Source organism: Dreissena polymorpha, chromosome 14, assembly GCF_020536995.1.
Source record: "Dreissena polymorpha isolate Duluth1 chromosome 14, UMN_Dpol_1.0, whole genome shotgun sequence".
In the NCBI taxonomy this organism is placed as follows: Eukaryota; Metazoa; Mollusca; class Bivalvia; order Myida; family Dreissenidae; genus Dreissena; species Dreissena polymorpha.
In genome coordinates this window covers 66,128,283-66,138,282 of record NC_068368.1, presented here as the reverse complement: position 1 = coordinate 66,138,282, position 10,000 = coordinate 66,128,283, and positions in this window count along the sequence as shown.

Genomic DNA, 10,000 nt, shown 5'->3' with positions numbered 1-10,000 from the left:
TTGCAGACTTTTTTTATTAACCCCAATTAATTTAAACGCAACGTTTCTTTTATTTAAATCGCTGAGTGCGAAGCATCAAGCTATTTTTTAATTAATTGACAGTAATCTTTAATGTATGTCATAATATAAATTGAAATCAATCTTAATTAAAGCTTGAGTGGTTGGTTTGTAATAAGTTTTGTAAATGTTGCTGTAGGATTAGTATGCACAATAAATACTAACGCTCTGGCATATTGTGATGGTGATATGATTATATATTGCACAATGAATATGTGATGATGTTCTTGTGATAATATTGAGGCTATAATTAGTTTTTGAATTAAGCTAGCTAATTTCAAATAAGATACAAACACATCCCAATCCTAAAATTATCAGTAAGTTATAGTATTGTTTGCCTCTAGGCGCATAATTAATTGAAGGCCTAGTTTATCTGTTAATCCTCGCCCCATGTGGTGTCCCAGTGGGTACACTGATATTAATACACGATGTATTGGTCCACAATTAAATCTCTTATAAAAACATGTCTCTCAGGTGACTGAAAAATGGCTGTGTAGATACAACAAATACTACTACAACGGAGACTAAGATAACACATGTTACAATAATTTGTCTTCCTTGCGTTCTTCTTATACGACAAAACACTTCTAAAACAAAAAAGCAAAAAGCCGCTACTGCTACTGCTTCGGCTACTCTTACTGCTACTGCTACTGCTGCCGCTGGCCGCTGCCGCTGCCGCTGCCACTGCCACTGCCGCTACCCACTGCCGCTGCCACTGCCACTGCCACTGCCGCTGCCACTGCCGCTGCCAGTGCTGCTGCTGCTGCTAGTGCTACTGCTACTGCTACTGCTACTGCCACTGCTACTGCCACTGCCACTGCCGCTGCCACTGCCGCTGCTGCTGCTGCTACTGATAGTGCTACTGCTACTGCTGCTGCTGCTTCTGCTGCTGTTGCTACTGCTACTGTTACTGCTACTGATACGGCTACTGCTACTGCTACTGCTACTGCTACTGCTACTTACTTCTACTGCTACTTCTACTGCTACTGCTAGTGCTACTGCTACTGATTCTGCTACTGCTACTGCTGCTGCTGCTGCTGCTACTGCTGCTGCTGCTGCTACTGCTACTAATGATAATAATTCTCCTTCTACTTCTCTTTCTACTATTGCTAGCGATGCTTCATAATTTATTTTTAAATGTATCATTTTGTTAAAACAGGAAAGAACTGTTATATATATTTTCTTAAAGGTGTAAAGAATCTAAACTTTTCTGCGATTAAAGTTTTATTTAACTGGATTAGTATAGGCCACATAACAGACGCTATTGTACTGATTTGCACTAAACAACAATTTTGTCATAATCAACAGTTTTAACATGCCGCAGTTTCCTTGGAAGTTAACCTTTGATTGGAGTTATGTATAAAACATTAACAAGGTATTTGTTGACAGTTTGTCCTGTCACAAGTATATATTAGTTGAGCCAAACGTGTGATAAAGATCCCTTTTGGGGTGGCGATAAATACTATTTATATTGTTCAACAGGGGGAGACTGAGAAAAACATATGTTACAATTAATTTGTCTACTTTGCCTGCTTCTTCTTTATATATTTTTCTTGCTAATCGTTTAAGTTAGTTTTAGTTAAGTAGGTATATCAATTTACATTTTTTGATAGATATTTATTGGATAGTAATAGTATGTTTTATTTGACTTGACATCATTGAACCGGTTTATTTATTGATAAGATCGGGATCTCCACAGGTGTTTAATCTCGATTGTTAGGTGGGGAGAAGGGTCCGAAAGATAATGTTGTTGTCGGCTTACGAATCACATTTCACAAGTTTTAGACAAATATGCATACGTTATAAACCTAATTTAAGTATTACATAGATAATAACTTATCTTTATTTGATGAACTACGTTTAAGGTATAACACTATAATGATCTATGTGTTGTGTGCCGCATACATACCATCTTGCTTTTTTAAATTTGATCACAACGGTCCGAAGTCATAAACATTCATTATGCATGGTTGCTAAAGCACAGTGTATACTAACTAACCTATGTTTATTGTTGTTTTCTAGGGTTATTATTATTTTTATTTTATTTTTATTTGGGGGGGGGGGGAGGGCTTTTATAGAAGATTTCAACTAGTCCTTCAATTAACGAAAAAAAATATTGGTATAGGAAATATAAAGAGTAATAGACAGCTTCATTCATGCTGTTCTATTATGGTGTTTTAACGCATATAATTATGTATGGTTGATGAAGCACATTGTATGCTACCGATGTTTATTGTTGTTTGATGATGATGTTAAGTTGGTATTTGCTGTTGTTGTTAATGATGATGATGAGGAGGAGAAGGAAGAAGAAGAAGAAGAAGAAGATGATGATGATGATGATGGTGGTGGTGGTAGTAGTGACGACGACGACGATGATGATGATTTTGATTATGATAATGAGATTTGAATTAAATTAATGCGCAAAGATTTTTCTTTTTAGCGGCCAAGTGCATATATCTGCGCTCGGCCGCTGTAAGGGTTATGTAATATTTGCAATCTACATAGGAGTCAATAGCAGATACCAAGCACCATATGCTTATGAGAAACAAAAGCAAAATATTGGCAATCGCTGAAATCTCGAATATGACTTAATCATTTTATTAAAATGAAAACCAGGTAACTATTTTAAACGGTTATTATAATCAACAACTTAGCGTTGTTTATCCAAAAGACCATTGTTATATTACAGGGACGTCAATAGGCCAAACTATTCAGGAAATATGATTTGAGTCGTCAAGGATAGATTTTGAGATCAATGTACGTCCGATGAGATTTAAAGGGAGTTGGAGGCGTAGGGACAGATTCGTTCGAGTACGCGATCATTTGAGAACAAATAATGTTGAAGCTTTATCGGAATTCCGGAAATTTGCGATCGGTACCGATTTTTCCTGGTTCTTTTTTATTGATTCTGATAAGTTAGCGGCCGGCACGGACATGAATATTAACTGACGAAACCTCTTCGCTACTTTCCGAAAATCTTCGACATGTTGCAAATATCCGTAATATTCCGCATTGTACTCACCAGAAATTGCAACTAGAAAGACTACAATAAATCAATTAGCTACGGCTCGGGCGGGGATTTACCTTTATCCCTGTAAGGGACCTAATGCCCCAGACTACCGGCTATTTTTTCCGGAATTCGAACTTGATACACTTGATATCCCTGAATTAAATATTTATATCCGCAATTTTGATCTCTAGAGTGCTGACTGTTAGTATTGTATTTGACTGGAATGACTGTCGATTATGTGTTTTTAAGATTAAAACAAGCTTACGAAGAACTTTGTGTTTGCTTTTTTGTACGCTTTCTTTTTAAAAATGTATTGTCCGCCACGGACGCAACAATTGACAAAATGTACCAGATTGTGGTCTCTTTAAAGTGCTATGTTTTTACTGCCGTGATATCTTTTAAAAAACTGCACATTATTGATCGTGGACGTTTTATACTCTTATTGAATTTGTTTCCCCAAATATGCTCTTCTATTAGTAGATGTTTAGGTGACGATGTTCTAATTATAGATCTTACACGGCCAAGAAAAACTAGATAGGTTCTTTGCAAAGAGAGCTGTGGATATCGTGAATGCGTTCAATGTGGCCTGTTTATTTCAGAAAGCTATGTGCAATGTTTTATGGGGATTTCTATCAAATTGCCAATGCAAAATTTGATTTAATTCATTCGGACCTACAAGCGGGAAACTTCTTCATTAAAATTTAATGGGCTTTTAAGAAGTTCGTTGAAAGGCCAAATTTGACGTTAAACAGCAACGCCGAAAAATTGCTACTCAGTCTTATTTATCACCTTTTTTTGTAAGATTTACCAGTAGACGTTCTTCAGTGAAATTAAGCAAACACACAGTGCCGACAAATATGGAAGGGTATTTAGGTAAAAATTACATCCTTCTTTGTGACTGTGTCATGATTCTTGATGGTACTTTCAATTAGTATGTAGACACCTTTTCATGCTTGATGACACTTACATCTTGCCTGATGTCCAATGTCTATTTACATTCTGCTTAATGGTATCATGCATGTGTACAGATTGCAACATTCTTGTTCGTTAATTGCATGCTGCATATGTGTATGTTTGGTTTGTGCAGAGAGACTTGTGCAATAGGCCGCAGTGCATAATGTAATCAAATATTAATGCGTTTAATAAATTAACGCCGATGGTAAGATGTGAGTTTCACCCAAGCACAAAGCAACATACTGTCATGCATGATACGATGATGTCAATTGACAGTCATTCCGAAATGCTACGGAGGACTACGTAAATTTACGGCGTATAACGGAAATTTTTATGTTATAGGAAGAAGTTGCGCACCCCTTTGTAAGATATTTGCTACTGAACCGAAATTAACCGCGTGTTTGTAGACTTAACTTTTTTTGGTTAATGACTAACCATAATTTTGTACAGTAATTTACCTTCAATAACCAAAGAAAGTTATGGATATATTTCAATATATGCTACTAATGCATGTATGCAGAGCTCCATGATAAGACGCTTAAAGTCGTAAAAAATTGAATTAATTTAGTAAAAAAGTAGACTTAAATCCGTGCGTACGGTACACATTGGAAAAATAAATAAGAATTCAAAATGTGTGATCATGCGTAAAACTCAATATCAATGCATATACTGTAAACATTTATCAATGAGTTCCCACTCGTCTAGGCCCTCATTACATTATGAAATCAACAGCACTTAACGTTATTATGATAAACAGCACCATCTTTCACAACAGTCGAAAAGCCGAACGTTTCCATTATCTGGTCCTTTATCGCAGAAAGTTCTGCTGTAACCCGGCAATTGTCATGAGCTCTTCTCTAGACTATAACCTAATGCGGATGTGCCAAAAATTATATTTACCTGATAAAAAAAAATTAATAATAGACTTTAAGGCTGGATATATAGAGTGTAAAACCAGATTTTGCTGACAAAAAGTTATCTGGAACTTTGCATGTATGTTGAGAGGAAATCGATTACATAATTTCAAATTTACTAGAGTACTTTTATATTGCACCACATAAAATGCTATAAAACTATAATATTGAAGTGCACATATAAACTTTATTATAGATGGGTAGGTATTTCGTGTCAATCTCTTTCACATATGAAAGAGCTGTTGGCCATGCTGCTTTAAGTACATAAAGATGCATGACACAATTTAGATTAAGCAAAATAAAACACTAGGTATTTGCCAAGAGTCAAATATATACGAGCAGTAAGAGCGTAATCGTGCACAGCGAGACTTACTCATGTAGAATTGAAACTCTTATTGCTTTCTTTCGAAATAATTTCATGTGTCCGATCTAATATGCAATATGCCCGGTGTTTTTTTTGCGGATTAATGTTCCGTTTTAGATCCATAATTAACGAATGCCTCAATATTTTCAAAAATTAACACCGGAATAATGTTCACCGACATTTTTTTCATACAGATTGGATATAAATATTATAGAGTTTAACAAAAAATACATTAAGCCCTGTTCTCCCGGCACACGTGCTGGACACACAGGTGGTTAGCGTGTGGCTATGATAATAATTAGTGAAAAATCTTTTTGAATGATAAATAATCATATTAAAACGAAAAATCAAATTTCTATAAAAAAATCACTATCGTTTTATATATAACAAGGTATCCAACTCGAAATCATCCGAAAACTGGGTGCATTGTTTTGAGCAGCCATTACTAAATTAATTTTGCAGCGATTTTCATGACCCGGTCTTATTCAACGCAGAAATGATTTCCTTTTAGGAAATGTATATATATTGTTATATTTCTAACATGCGGGTCAAATTTTAAGGAAATAAGCTATACATAATTCGCTTGACCCAGTTGTGATCGATTCAGGACCGTATTTATGAATGAAATCTCCAGTTTTGTAAAGACACAACTCCGCATTGGAGCAATGAAATCACTCTTGTGTTTAAAATGTCAGTTGGTTGAAATGTATGTAAACAAAGGTTGAAAATGCGCTGGACAGTTATTTTGATGCATAATGCTACGACAAGCACGGTAAGAATGTTTTTTTCATACGTTTTATTGAATTATGGTATCGAGGTTCGTAGAACTTTGCAGGGAAAATGCCCTTTTCCCCGTGAAGATTCAGTCATGAATACTGTCTGATCGATCACAGCTGGGTCACGCGAGTTGTGTATCGTGTTATTTCTTAAAAGTTGAACCAGTATTTGTAAAAATATTGCAAGACATATACATTTCCAGAAAGGAAATTTATTCTGCGTTGAATAAGCCAAGATCGTGAAAAATCGCTGCAAATTGATGAAGTAATCGGCTGTTGTTTAAAACGATACATCCCGTTTTCGGATGATTCGAGTTGGATACCTTGTTGAATATATATTTAACTTATTTTTTTTAAGAAACGTTGATTTTTCGTTATAATATGATTACTTTTCATTCCAAAATATGTTTTCACTAATTAGTATTATAGCCCACACGCTAACCACTGTAGCTGGACACTTTTAAAAAACACTATACAAATTCAAGTACTTATGCACTTAATTGATTGTAAACAATGACGGTTGAAATCCGTGCGTGGAATTTTCTGGGTAACCAAGAGCGACATCAACGTTCATGACAAACCTGTTTATATGACATTTATTTATTGATTTTTTCCAACTTGATTGAAAATTATGTTTTATGATATTTTAATACATGTAGATGAAGTAGTTGTTTTCCTCAACGAGGAGAATAATAGTTGTACAGTACTAGACACGAAGTACTTGTAACTTTCAGGTTTCTCTTTATACCACAGACATTATATAGTCATAAAATGATAAATATGTGTTTTATAGAAATTGTAATTATAGCATGGTAAACAGACTAGAGAAATCTGAAAGTTTCACGCACAGGTCTGTGGCAATTGGGGGTTTGGGCTACTTTATAAATATGAGGTCGATATGCAATGCACATCGGTAGATTACGTCTACTGTAATTATTTGGACTAGGGAAGGGCCACAATTCCAACACATCAGCCCCGTTATGTCCTGAATAAATACATGTATAATTTCTTGAGTGCCAATTGCATCTTACAAATATCAAAAACATTTCACGGCAGTCAATTCATTGTGTAAACCTACTGGTCTTCATGGCAGTAATGAACGTATTTAGTTTAATGGAGATTATATAACGAAGGGAACTAATTCAGCTTATTCAGTTTACTAGTAAAAATGATTCGGATGTTTTCGCTTTTTTTTCCGAAAAGTAATTTATTCAACATACGGAAATACACGCGCGCCACCTGTTGTCATAATTTAGTAACTTGCATTCTGCTTACTGCCTGTTGCTAACTGCCGTTGTTAATGACGCTTAGTGGCAAAACCGATTATGACTGGTTTCAGGAATAATGAACACACAAACATTGGATAGTCACCAAGCATGTTGAAAACACTCATCAAGTATAACCGATTAGAGAACAAGCATGTTGGAAATGTCCTGAAGCATGTTAGAATAAACATCACGCATAATGTAAATATTCATCATGAATGATGTAATGTTGCAGCAATCATCAAGTATAAACGAATAGACAACAAGCATGTTGGACTTGTCATAAAGCAAATTAGAATAAGCATCAGTCATAATGTAAATATTCACCCCGAATGATGTAACTTTTACCTAAATATCCTTCCATAGACATGTGTGTTACTAAAATAGACATAGGATTTGAGCATTGGGAGTGACCTAATCATACTGTGCTTAGCAGTATTACGGAATACCGTTAGTGCCATCGTGGTTACACATTAAAATCCAGAGGGCGAGAACGCGAGAACGCGATAGTACGATGGCGACAATGTGACAATACGATGATGACAGGGTGACAATACGATGGCGACAATGCGATAGTACGATGGCGACAATGCGAAGAACGCGATAATCGATGACGGCAATCAGACAGTGCGATGACGACAGTGCGACAATACGATGGCGACAGTGAGATAGTACGATGGCGACAATTCTACAGTTCGATAGTGCGATAATACGATGACGACAGTGCGAAAATCCGATGACGACAGTGCGACAATACGATGGAGATAGCCGACAGTGCGAAAGACGATTGTGCCAATGCGATTAACGCGATAGTATGATGGCGGCAATTCGAAAATGCGATGGCGACAGTGCGACAATACGATGGCTGACAATGCGATAGAAGATGGCGACATTGCGATGATACCACGGCGACAGTACGATATGACTATCGCATTGTCGCCCCCGTACTATCGCAATGCCGACCATTGTATTGTCGCACTGTCGCACTTGTCGTCATCGTATAGCGCGTTTTCGCAATCGTACGAACGCATTGTCGCCATCGTATTGTCGCACTGTCGTCATCGTACTTTCGCGTTCTCGCATTCTCGCACTCTGGCTATTTAATGAGTACCACGGTGGGCTCCTAACGGTATTTTGTACAGTAAAGTGCGTAAAATCTGGTTTGGAATAACAATTTATATGCCGAAAACAGATGTTGAAAACCCGACTTTGTTTTATAAGTAGTAGTCTAAATATACAATGGAGTTTTCCGAGCATTAAATAAACATATTAAATAAAATTCATGTTCGTATCGGTTGAAGTTCTTGTTAATAGTAGAAGCAAAGAACACAATAATACGCTGATTGGGCTTACTAATTTGAGGCAAGAAAAACACATCGCGCTATTATATATAAATATAACGCGCATCCCGCAAAGTTCGAGCGCCCGTCTCGGTGCCGTCGTTTCCGGTGAAAGTTTCGCACAGGAGCTACCGAGTTTGGATATGAGACCACGCATCATGGCTTGACTTTATATATCAGTCAGGTAGAACCTGACCAGACTGCGCGGTTGGACAAGCTAGGATGGACCAACTTTGGCCGCATATGACATAAGACCCATTTTCGCATGACGCGGGGCATCTGACCTTTGTAATGTGTATATAGCTTTGAATGGAATCTGCACATAGTTTTTGGCATGGACTTATTGTATGTTAATGTGTTGCACGCTTTCAAAGCAGAGGGCATATATAAGATCAATTATACTACGGAGTTCATTTCTGTTGCAAAATGGAAATGCAATAAAGATTGTTATCAGCGGTGTGTACAGTATGACAGCGTTGTCTGTCTGCGATGCATTTATACTGGTTCTAAGCTGGCATACTCACCAATTGGACTCAACCATCTGCTCGAACAAGAAATGATAAGTTCTACTAGCATAAACTTTAATTGTAACTCATTTTAAAATATTCATGTTATTTATATTATTCAATTTATTATTCAAAATATATAATTATTATTTCCTTTATTGTTGTTTTTCGCATAAAAAAACTATTCGGCTTACGAAACTGAAAAAATCCCATTTGAAAAAAATCCCATGGGAGAAAAAATTTTTTTTGTTTTTTTTTTAAACACGACTAAACGCATTAAAATATCGTAGTTGTTCATCATTTCATAAAATATGATGTTTCTGAAAGTTTCATGAAAAAATCTCTCAAAATAAGAAAAAAATCCCATGGGATTTTTTTCTCCCATTTTAAATGGGATTTTTTTATTATATATATATTATATTATATATAATGGCATAAAACCAATATACAGTCCTTAAATAACGTTAAAATACTTGCAAACGCAAAATAAAACACGTTTTTTAAAATGTTCAAAATCCCATGGGATTTTTCTCCCATTTGCAAATTATGGGAAAAAAAAATCCCATGGGAGAAAAAATCCCATGGGAAAATCGAAAATCCCATGGGAAAATGCAAAAAACCCATGGGAACCCCAACTTTGCTTATAAATTCATTAGTGAAGAGAAAACGCGTTTTTTGAGTGAAAATAACCAATTATTAATCAACGATAAGACTTTTATCGCATACTATGTCTCAAAGTAGCAAATCTTTAAGAAAAAGGGTACTTAAGTTTGCGAAATTTCGGTTTCGCAAAGTTTTCCGGTGGCCGTTTTAA